The following is a 14,247-nucleotide window of genomic DNA, read 5'->3' as shown; positions in this document are numbered from 1 at the left end:
CACAGCAACATCCTGCATAGCCTCGCTGACCTGAACACACACTGACTGTAGGTTGTAGGAGGAAAGATGAACCAGAGACGCTGATAGTCACTTAAGTAAAAATTGCCCCTGAGTGGTTAAAACCCTTTGCTAAAAATGCCACCCATTTGCAATTCATATAAACAACCAACTCTGAGACAGAGTTGTTATCAGCAACATCCATATGCTATTCCACATTACTGCAAGGACTCCTTGCTTAATGAGGGTCGAATGGCCATAGATGTTGGCATCGTTTTGGTAATGCACAAAGCCATTTTATTTCTATTTAATTGCACGGGTTAACAGATTTTGAAGATCTCCTATAGCGTTTGTGGCAAGAATTGTAATGAGTCATTAGGATGGAAATAAAACCCTGACAAAATCAGACTTTGCATTACATGTGTGTTTCTACGAGCTCTAGAGGATCTACGAGGACTTTTTTAGACACATATAAAGGCAGTTTTTGCTTTTGTATTTACACAGTTCTTGATTTCCATCAAAGTAATGAGTTTTATATCCTATTGAAGACATGATCTAATCTACCCTGTAGGAAGCAGGAAAATATGAATATTCCCAAATTCCAGTTAGGAATTTGGCATGGGAAGAATAAGAAACAGCGCGGCTGGACGTTAGTGCTGTTTCTCTACGAGCCACTGTTCAGTCTTTCAGTTGGCTTGTAAGCCCCGACCCATCCTCCCTGCTCTTACCCAGCTGCACGAGGGGTGCCTTGCCCCAGGCACCCCATAAGGAATGGGGTGTCCCAGACGCCTCCAGGGAAGGCTCGTGGTGCTGCATCACAAGGCTACATTTCTCCCCCAAGAGCCGGGGTGCGTCCTGTGCCTGCACCCCTGGCACCACAGTCCAGGCGCCTTTCTCAAGCCGCTGAGCCCCCATGCCCTCACCCAGACTTGAAAAGTCGGTGGCTGAACGCCTGTCCTCTCCCCTGTAGGTACGGATGTCTAGTCATCTGTCTTCTCTGAAAGGCTGTCTTTCTGCAAGGAAATTTTGGATTAATTTCCAGCATTACGTGAGATGATGAGCAGTATAATCCGTGGTAGATCCTGCTGTTTGTTTGATGAGCTTTCTACTACGTGTAGTTAAATAAGTTTACTCTATGTAATTAAATAAGTTAAATAGCTTATAACACCTTGTTAACTTTCTTTCCAGTTCATGCCATGGCTCTCGGAAGGCACGACATGCTGCGCATGCAGAGGTCATCTTAAAACCGATGAGAAATCAGAGTAATGGTGAAAATGACACAAAGTAAATCACTCCCATTATACATTTGTGTGTCTGATCCCCTTCAGAGACTGTGTAATGTTGCTGACACGTCCCTAGGATTTTCTAAGCACAAGTTGTCCTGACCTCCCTCGTAAATCTTGAAGCTCCTGTTCTCTTCAAGGTGCTCCCACGAGCCGGATACGCCTCGCTCCACCAGTACACGAGCTGCTTTCCCACACCATGGCCATCTGTTTCCTAATGATTATGTCTAGCCTGGGTTAATCTGCTCTTTTAGGGTACATCGTGATGGGAAAACCACAGTATGAAGGCAGGCTTCTCAAAGATGGTTTCTTGGCTACTGTAGCTGATGGCCAGACCCACAGAGTCTGGGCTAGCTGCCTGCTGGGAGGCCTTGAGGGCAGGGTTTGAAGCTCCTTTTACATCGTATACTGCAGGGACCTGCACTACTTTAGTTGTGCTAGGAGAGAAGAAATTGCTTTTTTCCCTGCTCTTCCTCAGTCTGCAGATCCAGACGTATTGGTGCTCTGAAACACAACACTCCTTTATTTCTGAGTTTTGGGGGAAAATTGTATCTAGACACCCAATTTGCTTTTACTCAGAAGTTCCTTTTTACCATCCCTTTTACCAGCTGTTGATAAATCATGATAGGATGGAGATGTATGTTGTCGCTCCCCTGCTCAGGTGATTCCCTCTCCCCATGGGGTAAATAGCACGGCTAGCAGTGGTGCTTTATCCTCTTGCTGTCTTCTGAGATTGTCTTAAAACCACCCACTCTGCAAGCAGCTGAGAAGCAGCTCGTCCCCTCGCCGTAACCTGCATAGCATCGGGCGAGCAGGGCGAGCAGGGACTGCAGAGTCATGCCTTAAATTAAGATGATTTGCTTTCAAATAAAATCTCACCAAACTGGAGCGCGTAAACCAGAGCAAGTTCTTTTAAGGTCCAAATAGAGTTTGCTTTTGGGAAAACCTAGCATAAGAAGAAGAAGGTGAATTGGCCAAGCCCTGGGCAGAGCCAGGTCAGCACATGCAGACAACGATGTGGGTCCCTACGCAGCCAGCAAAGACCATCTTCTGCTGTCTTTGTGTCCCGGCTCCAGGGCTATGGTGTGAATCACAGACTTCACAGCCATGGCTCTAGGTATTCCTGGATAATGCAGCTTTGTTTAGCTAAAGCTTCAGCTTTTGTTTATTTGCTTTGGTTTGAATCAGTTTTCCTGTAAGTAGACAGAAAAGATAGGATTCATCCCCCAGATCTTTCCAGATCTGTGTGATGGAGCAATCTGCAGCGGAACTGCTCAGCCCAGGCTCCTTCCACGGCTCGATGAGGAGACCTGGACACTTTGATGTGTGGTTTGTCAGGTCAATGTGGGTATCTGCTCCAGGGTGGGATGAATCACACACTGTGGGCTCTACTGCCTGTGAAAGCAGCTTTGGGTGACCAGCTCAGACGTGCACATCCCCATGGGACTGAAGGAACCCTACCCACCGTGTACCATATCTGCCTTGTAAAGACAACTTCTGGTTTGAATTCCCACCGGCTGAATTCCCAGATCTGTTTTATCATTTTCTGGTAAGCTCTGTTCAATTCGCATCTTTTTTTGGTAACACTGCAAAGGTGTTGGTTTTTCTTTAAATTGTCTCCACTCCATCATAAACTGCTTGGTGAAATATTGGATTCAGATGTTGAAAAGCCTCACATAGCTACCTCCTTAATTGTACTGTTAACTTACAATGCTTTATTTTTCCAGGTATCTTATTTCTGACACTGAGAATGCCTAAACAACCCTCTTTTTACAGAAAAAAAATCTTAAAGATTCTTTTTGACATTTGTTTTTTTTCATGCAGATCATTTCTGTAGAGATTCTTAGAGTTTAGTCCTATCAGTAAATGAAACAAACCACATTATCTGATTTTGGTTTACCATATTTGATTCTTGCATTTTTGGCGTCTAAAAACACCTGCTTCTGGAGTATAGCACAGTTCACGGAAGAACTGTGAGTAATAGTCAGTAATACACCCTGCGCTTCCCAATCGCCCTGGCATTTCAGCTGCCAGCCCCAGTGGGTGTTGAACTCCCCTTTGCTAACTCCCACATGCATGTTTAATAAAACACTTGGGCTTACTTCGGAGAAGGCTGAGCAGAATTTCATGTGCAGAGAGTTTTCCAAGCAAGGAGCATTCAGGCATGATGATCCAACCCCATTTGCATCTCTGTTTTTTAATGGAGAGACCTTTTGTGCCCTACACAATGCTGCTTGCCATCAAGGCTATTTCTTCTGGACACCTTTGCTCTCTATTTAAGGTCATCCTTATCTTACTTGTTGAGTTTTAGTCCGTTTCCCCCTTTGGAAGAGGAATACAGGAAAGCATATGAGACAACTTTTGAGAGAGCTTTTGCTACATCTAGTGGCAGAGCCTTTGAAGTGCCTGAAAAAAGTCAGTTTAGCAAAAAGCCAATCTCCATTTAAAACTCTCGTTATAATGAAACCTGATGTGCTTTCATATTGCTGTCTGTTTACCTTTGTCTTTCATTGCAAAGCTCTAATATTATTGCCTGGTATGGCTTTTCTCGATTCTGGCTGCCTTCTGAGACAGTACTGGTCTAGACTAGCTGAGAATTTGATTCAGACTGAATTATTACTGAATGCAGAGAAAAGATGGATTATGGGGGGGGGCGGGGGGGGAGGGAAACAATCCCAGACCCCCACAGCTGTCATCCTTCCCAATGCAGCACTTGTATCATCCAGGAGTAGTGAGAATTCACCCAAACTGCAGGAGGTTTTGCACCAACCTGCCCAGCACTTGGGCATCTGTCTACAGACCACCACAGGCGGTGGTGTGTCCCTCAAAGGGGAAATGGGGAAGAACACAAGCGTGGCTCCATGCTTACAGCGAGGATGTTTGTTCAGGAGATAGATGCCTGGATTCCTGTTGTTTCCATCCTTTTTGTAAGGCGAAGTGAGGAGCACACACGTGGGGGACTGAGAACCACCTGGGACTTGCTGGGGGAGCGAAAACGTAGAGTCAAATCCCACGAGGCTGGGATTTGGATCAGTCCTAGATGAATACTTGCAGGAGAAAAGGTGTAGTAACGGCAGCTACTCTTTACCAGCATCAGAGTAGTCTGTTTGCTGAGGGACTCTCTAACTTGCTCACAGCCAGTAGAAAAGCTTTGCTTAATTCCAGTGGGAACTGGATGCAGCCTTGGCAGAGCAACATATCCTCCTGATCCCGATCCGGATGGGAGCAGGCTTGGTTGCTACTGCCCATGTAGCAATAAGAGCTGTGAGCAAGGAGGCTGGGATCGTGATGGTAATATTGACTAAATAATGCAAACCAGAGCTGATTGCAAACCTACTGAAAAAATCAGCCCTGATGTTTGAAGAGTTGTTGATCCAGATTTAAAAATCTGGATAAAAATCACATGGGTTTTGAAGTGGAGTGGTTGTATAAGAAAGTGTTATCAAACCTTATTAACCTGCTTTTTCCGGAGAAGGAATAGTGCCTTACACTGGGCACCGGGTCTTTACGGTGGGAAAGCGAGGAGGACCTGCTTACCCAGCTTTACTGCAGAGCCGTGGCAAGCAGCTCCTTTTCTCTGCTTGCTTAGGGCCGGCTGGGGAGAGGACAGGAGGAATGGCCCATCTTTCACCTGCTCCCCGAGCACAGGGTGGCTGACCAGCCACAGCAGGAGAGGGTGGGCTGGCAGCCTGCCTGCGCTTGCTCGGGTACGTGGTTTCCTTCTCCTGCCTGAGACTTAATTTGGGTGGCCTGGTTGATGTTTCCTTGCAGCATCCTCCTTGGGCTTTGCAGGCTGGAGGACCTCATCCTCGTCAGGGGAAAAGCCGGGAGAGACAGAAAGGCCTGGAGGAAGATAAGGAGGGAGGGATACTTGTGAAAATGGAGGATAAGGCAGCACCGAATGTGGAGCTGGGTTTCCCCTTGGACACTGTGGTCCAGGTGTCTTGTGGTGGGCACTCCCCATATGTGGCAGAGCAGTGATTGCTTTTTGCTGGAAAGAGGCTGCCTTCATAGTTATGGAAAGAAACAGGCACTTTTGGAGCACAGCATCCTGCAGAAGGACAAAAAATAGGTCACTGCCCCTGAAGAGAGCCTAGAGTGACAACTCAGCCACTGTCAGTGGTTGAAGACCAGTGAGAGGACTTCCACCCCTTCTGCGTTGCAGTAAAGGGAAGCTCCTGTTCTGTGAGCAGTATCCAGCCGCACAAGTAAAATTACCACAGGTTTAAAGACATGATGGTGAACCTGGTAGCGGATATTGCAATATCAGTTTGAAAGGTGTACACAGAATGAGGGAGGAAAAACCTAAGACCTTGGAGGACAGTTTAGCCTGAAGTGTCAGAAGTAAGCTAAGACACAAAACCATACTGTGTGTACACCATTCACGCCTTTGGACTTTCACAGTAGCATATGCAAGAACATTAGAAATTGCCCAAGAAGGATGAGTTGTGCGTTAGCTGGGAGATGGTACAGATGAGGAGGCATTTCCATCTCAAGGTGTTACTTGCTCTTGTGAAATAGCAGGAAAATAAGGAACAATTTCAACTTCAACAGTTCATACTTGAACTATTGTTTCAGTTCAAAAAAATCCTCCACGGAAGGAATATCCATCCCTGTTATTTACCACTGGTGTGAAACCACAGGAGCAGAAAAAGATCTGTAACTTTCTTGAGCTGCAGGTTATGATTTGAGAAGATAAGATTTCTAGTATCAGGACTTATTTGTACGTGACAAGCTTGATCTGTTCCCATAATATATGGTGGGAATCACTCCATCGCTCTCAGAGCTGTTCGATCAGCCCCACGCTGGGCAGCCTCTCTGATGCCTGGAGTTCCCTCCAGTGCAGAGGGATTGTCCAGAGATAACTCGCTGTCAAAGTACTCTGAGGAACATTACCATTTTTTTTAGAAGCAAACATAAAAGAGCTCAATAGCTCTCACAAGCAAAAAAATCTTTTGAAAGGAAAACAAACAAAATGGGGAGTTAAAAAGCATGATTTTTTTCCCATTTATTTTGAGCCTGCTTCTTTCAGGTACATAAAAATTGGCACAGGCTGCATTTTTTTAATAATGGTTTGTGCTTCATTTCTATGCATGAAATACGAGGAGCAGACGTGTCTCCTTTGGAAATGGGACTTACTTTTGCTTCCCAAATGTCAATCACCATTTAAAAAATGTCACTCTGTCTCATGTCTCTCTGCCCTGTGCTATGGCTGATGGCCACAAGCGGAAAAAGATAACTAGTTTCTTAAGTCTCCTGATTAGCACAGAAGTTTAAACATGTCTGGCTTATAAAGGCTTCCCAGCTTCTTCCCTGAGCGGCACGAGTGACTTCCCTGCCTCCTTGCAGTTACCGCTCTCTGGGCATCGCTGCCGGCCAGGCGGGAGCTCCAGCCCGGAGCAGCAGGCAGCACTTCTCACCACCGCATGCTCCAAACCTCAAAGCAATCCCAGACAACCTGGAGGTAGAAACACAACTGGCTGAGCAGGAAGAAAGGAGAAATTTCAGGGCAAGGATAAACCCTTTCATTCACTCGTTCCTGCACTCACAAGTTGCAGATTCTTGGCCGTCTGGGTGCTGGGACTCTTCTGTGCTAGCCAAGGGATTTACCAGGTATTCGGGGGATGATTAGGAAAACTCTTGTTTTTACTCAAAACTTTGTTCACTTGCTTCAGTGGCCATTTGAATGTAATTAAAAACTTTATCAGAAAAGCATAGGCATAAGAAAAATGGAAATAATAGCAGTTTGTGGGGCGGCAGGAGGTGGAGTTATTCATGTTTCCTTTCTAAAAGTTAGGAAACTGCTAGTAGAAAATAAGAAAGTACAGAGGTTATGTACTTTTCAGTTACATTAAGTCCTGTAAAAAGTAAAACACTGGTTTTTTAGGATGCAGAAGAGGGATAGTATCCATTCATTGCATCTCTGCTTTCAGTGCTTTTTGCTAGATGTGAGTTCATCTATTATTTAAAACATAATACAGAACATGAAAATGATGGATTTTTAAATTAAAATACATACTAAGGTAGCTTTTAAATTCCCTTTGGCCTTTAAGCTGCCTTCAACCTCTGATATTTAACAGGACCATCTCAGACCCAGTTCCCCAAATCCAGAAGATCACTTCTGGTCCAGAAGTGGTCTGCACCATCCCAGGGACAGACTGACATCTGGTCAGACAGTCTGAATTCTGGCATTTCCTAACTTCTGAACATTTGATATTTCAACCTTAGCTGTCTTTCTAGCATAAACTTTCTGACAAGTAAGATGAGATAATTTTTATGAATGTGAATATCCCCCAAAGACACTATATAAGTGCACATGAAACCACAGGGACTGACTCAGCAGAAGTCCAGGAGGAGCTGGGCTCAGATCCAGGCTGAGGACAAGCGTTTCCCAAGTTACGTGTCTTCATGCCCGCAAGGCAGAGCATCACCTCCCGTCTTAGGCAGCCGGCAATTTCTCCTGCTGGTTTTGCATGTAGCAATGGAGCCACGTGGCTCCATCTGCCCATCTTCTAGGCAGTGTCATGATCTGGAGACACTGTCCTGGATGCGGACTGTGAATGAAGATGATCACTGTAAGGAAATCAGAAGGAACTGGTATCTCTAGGGAGCAGGTTAAGAGAGAAAACTGTCTCTGCTCCTGTTTAAACTGCATAACCCATATGGTTAATCTGCCTTTTTTAATATGAAGGGATTTTTTTGGAATTAGATCTGCCAATGTTTTTCCTTATTAACAATGTTACTTACCTCAGAGCTCGGGTTATTATTAGCAATTTTATATTCTGCAGTTGGTACCTTTCTTGGCTATCATTATTAGCATTTTTATTTCAAAATCCTTCAAGATGATCTGAGATGCAGGGAAAGGCATCTGGCATTCCCTTATATCCCTTGAGGGAGGTTCTGGATTGCTCATTTGAGTTTTAATTGCTATTTTATAGCTGTATATTTCTAGATGGCTTCTTATGGACCTATTCCCATATCATGAAGTCATTCTTATAGACAATCCAGACACAGTGGTTCGGCACAAACCAGGTCTGCTCAAAGGTTTATTACTGTGATTAAGAGATGGAGAAGTAACACAGGCATTTATGTAAATGCAAAGCCTTAATAGTTAAACAGACTTTTTCCGGGGCAGTGGCACTAAGAAAGGCTGGTGTCCCGGGAGGAAGCTCCTTCACAGCCACCCCAGGTCCCCTCCCGGCTCCCACATCACGCTGCCCACATTGCAGCCCTCCTCTACATCCTGCCCACGCGGCAGCAGGCGCTGGGGATGGCGTGGAGCAACTTCTCTGCAGATTGCCCAGCTGGTGGGGATGTTGCCTCAGCTGGTGGCCACTGCCTCTCGGGAGGGATCGGGCTGAATTACACAGGCATTTCCCTCCCTGCATGCACCAACATGTCTTTCCAGTTCCCAGTCACTGACCATCACTAAGTCTGTGAGATTTAGACCTTTGAGGTCTCTATATCGCTATCGAGTTTAACTCGAATAGGCTGAAGGTATCGAATGGCTGCATGGAGGTCACAACCCACCTAAAGTCGATTGTCCGAACTCTGGGTTCCCTCGTCGGCAAAGAGGAAGGAAGAGGTATTTCTAGATTCCCACCCCATGTTTCGGCCAGCCCACGTACCAGAACCACTTGATCCAGTGATCATCTTCTTTCTGTTGGCTGCAATCCGGTGAAGTGACTCCCAGAAGAAATGCATGAATTTCCACCAAGCTCTTCCTCCCTGTAATTTGACTTTTTTCCCAGCCTGATTGCATTCCTGGGAACAAAGAGGAATTTGTCAGCATGAAGAAATGTATTACAGTGTTAGTGCTTGGACCATAAAAATGGACGGTTGATGGAATAAAGGTCTGCCATACCAGTTTGTTACTAATTATTTCTCAAGGTATCAGTTTGAATCAACATCAAAAGTTTTCAGATGGCATTTCATGTCTTTCAAATCCATCTGTTCCCTATGCTCCAGGAATCATTTCTGTGGTTTGAGCCTCCATTTTTTCCTACAACGACAGATTTTCTTCCTTCTGGTGTGGGGCCTCTCCCTTCCAAGCTGTCTTTCTGACAGGGAAACAAATAGCAGAAGGAATGCTGATGTTTTGTCTTCAATCTCCAGACCATTGAAAATGAGCCGAACGCTCTCCACCCACTTCCTTTCATTTCTCAGTTCCTTTAATTTTTACTCCTTTTCCTTAATTGGCCTATGCTGGTCCCACTGGCTCCAAAGAGTCGATGAGGAACGGAGCTGCGTGGCAGCCCCGAAGCACTTTGACAAGACTGCAGAGTGGTTTCAGGACTGAAACAGCAGCAGCTGCTTCAGATCAGGAGCTGCACTGGCCGAGGAAGAGGAGGGATTATTTTACGCCTCCACAGTGGCTCCGGCAAGTTCAATTTTCCAGTCTAGGACTGTTCAAAGCCAATACAACAACTAAACCCCACTTCTGCAGCAGCTTTATCCATCAGCACAACGTCCAGACTGTGACCTTATAGAAACACTTCTTAACCTTGTAGAAATACTGTCAGGGAAAATTTATGTCTGAGATGTGTTTGGTGTTAGTGAACTGAACTTGGTTGTGTTGATATATGGAAGATAAGCATTTGTCCAGAAATGTGATGGTAGCTTTATTTGTTGACTAGACAGAAAAATCAAAGACATGATATTTTCTATGCATGGTTGAGTATGAACAGTGGGGATGTTGAACAGAATTATTTAATTTTTAAATAACAAAGTGGAAGGTTAAATTATTATTTTTTTAAATAACAAAGCAGAAGGTTAATTTATGATACAATGTATCTTTGATAAAATGATAGCAAATGCTAGAAAAAATTATAGCTTAATATAGCAACCACAGTAGTTAAGGAATGCTTGGAAACAAATACGCAAGGTGCAGGGAACAAGATCTAAAAGGTGTGATGGGGTCTAAAAGTAATTTGTTGAACCTCTCCCCTGGGTGGTGTTCCTGGGTGCTCCGCCAGCTGCCTCCTGCCAGGTACCTTCAGGCACAGAGGACTGCCCTGGATTTAGCACCGAGAAGGGTCCAACCCTCGGTCCTCGCGTAGCTGTCACTGTGTGGGAATCAGCATGAGAGGAGATGGAGGCATCTGCACATGCATGGTGGCACCATCCCTTTGCCTCCAAGGGTTTCCAAGGCATTTGTTTGGGACTGGCAGGCGTGGGACAGGACTTACGGAGACCCATGCTCTTGGAACTTGGCTGGAGGACTGGTGGGCCTCCATGAGTCAGCTGAGTCCCTGGAGACCCCCTGATCTATCATGGGAGCTCAGAGGACAGGTCAGCTGGAGACACTTGCCTACATGCTGAACCTCCCAGCTGACTCCCTGTACGGGGCCTGGCTGGAAAGCAGTTACTTTTCTCCATAGCAGCCCATACAGTGCCAAGTTTTGGATTTGTGAGTAAAACAGTGCTGATAACACAGCGGTGTTTTGGCTGTTGCTGAGCAGCACCACACTGAGGTTTTCTCTTATTCCCGCTCTGCACCCCCAGTGAGTAGGCTGGAGGTCGGCAAGAAGCTGGGAGGGGGCACAGCCGGGACAGCTGAGCCAGGCTGACCAGAGGTTATTTCATGCCATACGACGTCGCGTGCTGCAGTAAAAGCTCAAGGAAAGGAGGAGGAAGGGGGGACATTGGTGGTTATGGCATGTGTCTCCCCAAGTAACCTTTACGTGTGCTGAGGCCCTGCTTTCCAGGAGTTGGCAAAACATCTGCCTGCCAAAGGGATAAAGCAAACAAATTCCTCTTTTTGCTTTGCTTGCATATGCAGCTTTTGATTCACCTACTAAACTGCCTTTATCTCGATCCATGAGTCTTCTCACCTTCCTCCTATTTTCTCCCCATCATGCAGGAGAGGGGAGAGCCAGCAGATGTGTAGGTGCTTGGCTGCTGGCTGGGATCAACCCATCACAACCCCACTCCCTGCTGTTGGTAACAATTCCAGTGAGGATTATCAGGAATTGAATCTCACAAAAATAACCTGTGTTCACGGGCTCCAGCTGAATCCCCAGTTAACAATGTGGTATCAGAGACCAAATACCGGCAAAAGGTAATTTCTGCTTCATTTCACCTGAACTAGCAACTTTTTCTTGGCAGATCTCCTCAAGGGGGACACAACAGAAGACACTGAAGTTGAACTGCTGTGTGGTTTTGTTGTTCTTTTTTCTTCTTTCCTTTATTAGTTATGCTTTCAGAATAAAAGATTTATTGTTGATCACCAGAGCTCTTCTCCTCATCTAAGCTGGTCATTCCGAGCTGCTCCAGTGCTGTAGGACACAGGGCACTGAGGAAGGCACCTGAAGTCCACGTGCTGCAGCATGGTCTGGTGACAGGGTTTCCATCAACCACACCACAATACGCCATTTCCCAGCCATGGGACCACTGTCTGGGTGTTGTGATCGTGTCTAATGTGCACAGCTCAAGAAAGATGCTGAATAATCTGTATTCACTGAAAATGCCACGAGAAGTAAGTGATCACAGCAAGAAAACCTTTACTGCCTAAGGCTTTGTGGACTAGGTTAGGTAGAAAGCAGAAGAAGATCATCTGACATCCAAACAGACATCTAAAATCTGTCCAATGAATCATACCCCAAAGTGCCTATTTCTTGCTTTTGGTTATAAAGGGTGTCAGACAAGTCCTTCAGAGACAGATGCCATACTGCGATCACCTAAATTCAGGTGAGATGTCTGACCAGTGATACAAAGAGCATTGTTCAAAGGGGGCCAGGCAGATTATCAGCATCTAAAGTGCCCTGGAAGACTTTCCCCATAACCTATGTTCACCCTGTGTTTGGTCACGTTTTACTGAGTAGCTAGATGTTCTCTGGAGCTCCAGTCATCTGGTCATTTTAACCCATTCAATTCGTGGCAAACTTGGTTGCCAGAGAAAGTATGGAAACCCAGAAAGAGGCAGAGAAAAAGAGCTCATCTAAGGCCACAGGAAAGAGAATATGCAAAGTAGAAGCCAAAGGGGAAGAAAGTGGAAAAGATCTAGCCTAAAATCAAATGGGGAGAAAAACCTGGGTAGAAAGTTTAATTAATTCGGGCTAGAAAGAGAAGAGGAAATGAAAAATGAAACAAAGTGCAGAACTAGCACTGGAGAGAGAGAGAGAAGAAAGATGCTGAAAAGAAAGATGCTGGGGAGAAAAAAGCCCAGTAAAATAACCAAAATGCAGCAATATAAGCTGCAGATAAATCCTTTCAGCAGGCTCAGAGAATCTGTCTCCATTAAAGTTTCATAGAGAAGGCTCAGTGGGATTTTCAATATTTAAAAAGTGTTTCTGAAGGTAGCCAAGGGGAGATGCACTGGTAACTCTTGAAAGGCTAATGCATTAAATTTTATTATGACTTCAAATAGCACGGGACAGTGTCTAACTCTGGGTTGCTTTACGAGAGCACTCGTGCCTTGCTGCGCTCCCTCCTCTTATTAAAATGTCCCTGTTTGGGGTGTTTTCCATCCTCTGCTTTTCCCTCTGTGATCACTGGTGAAGATGAGACAGGAGCAGGAGGGCTGAAGGCAGAAGCTGGGAATCGCGGGGCTGCTCCACCACCCCCCAGCGCTGGGGTAAGACCCTCAGGCCCTGCAGAGAGGCAGAAGCGGAAAGACAAGGTCGAGGCAAAGGGTTTCACCATGTGGCCCCTGCTGCAGAGAAGAAGGAACACCGGTTTCCTTTGTGCAGACAGAAATGACGGATGCCATCCTGGTGACTGGCAGGTGGTAGCTTCAGCTGCCCTGGCATGGGACACAAAGTCCCCGGGCAGGGACACTTTGTCCTTTCTTGAAGTCCTGTCTAATGAGGGGGACTGAAAGCCCAAAGGGAAAATAACTCACAAATGCAAAAGCTCTTACAGGCAGGGCCATCCCACTTTTGCCGGGTGTATAGGCACGGGTCTGAGGAAGAAGAAGTGAATGTACGCTTTGAAGCCGAGAAGCATGGCAGAGGGGCAGGTCTCTGCGTGGGGGAGCATCCCTGCTCCAGAAACCAAGCCCAGCTCCTCGCCCCTGGTTTGGTAGCAGCTGTCAAGCTCTCTCCTTCTTCTTGCACTCAAGGTATCAGGCCAGCAAAATAACTACTTCAAAGTTACAAAATAACATGCTTTAGTCTCATGGCACGCTCTTCCTTCCAATCCTCAACTTTTAGGTGCCCCCGAGGTGCTGTACACCCTCTGCACCCAGCCCCGTGGCACGTTTCAGAACAGTAGATGCTTTCAGGGGTTACAACACTAAAAAATCCGAGTGAGAAAGGTGATGAAACGCTCCCCTGGCAGGGAGCTTCCCCCGGTGCAGCGTGCCGCGTGACGGCCCAGGCTGAGGGCAGGCTCCGGCTGCTGGCGGTGTCGTGGTTTAACCCGGCAGGGAGCCAAACCCCACGCAGCCGCTCGCTCACTCCCCCCCGCCCCCCAGTGGGACGGGGAGAGAACCGGAAGGGTAAGAGAGAGAAAAACTTGTGGGTTGAGATAAAGACAGTTTAATAGAACAGAAAAGGGAAGAAAAGAAAAAAAAAAAAAAATAATGATAGAATATACAAAATGAGTGATGCACAATGCAATTGCTCACCACCCGCGCTGACCGATAACCAAGTAGCGATCGGTACTTCCTGGATCACGCCTACCATTCATATACTGAGCATGACGTCACATGGTATGGAATACCCCCTTGGCCAGCTGGGCTGGCTGTCCTGGCTGTGCTCCCTCCCAACACTTGTTTTTTTTGTTGTTGTTGTTGTTTTTTAAGCTGAATGTCCTTGACCAGCAGGGTACTTAGCAGCAACTGAAAACATCAGTGTGTTATCAACATTCTTTTCATACTGAATCCAAAACACAGCACGAGGAAGAAATTTAACTCTCTCCCAGCCAAAAGCAGGACAGGCGGTCATGCTCCCTTCATTCTCATGGGTTTCATTTTGTAACACTTGCATTTTGTGCCAGCCTGAATTTCAGTAACTTTAGACAACTT

The sequence above is a fragment of the Calonectris borealis genome, chromosome 1 (genome assembly GCF_964195595.1).
Source record: "Calonectris borealis chromosome 1, bCalBor7.hap1.2, whole genome shotgun sequence".
NCBI lineage: Eukaryota > Metazoa > Chordata > Aves > Procellariiformes > Procellariidae > Calonectris > Calonectris borealis.
Note: the sequence above shows the minus strand (reverse complement) of the source record.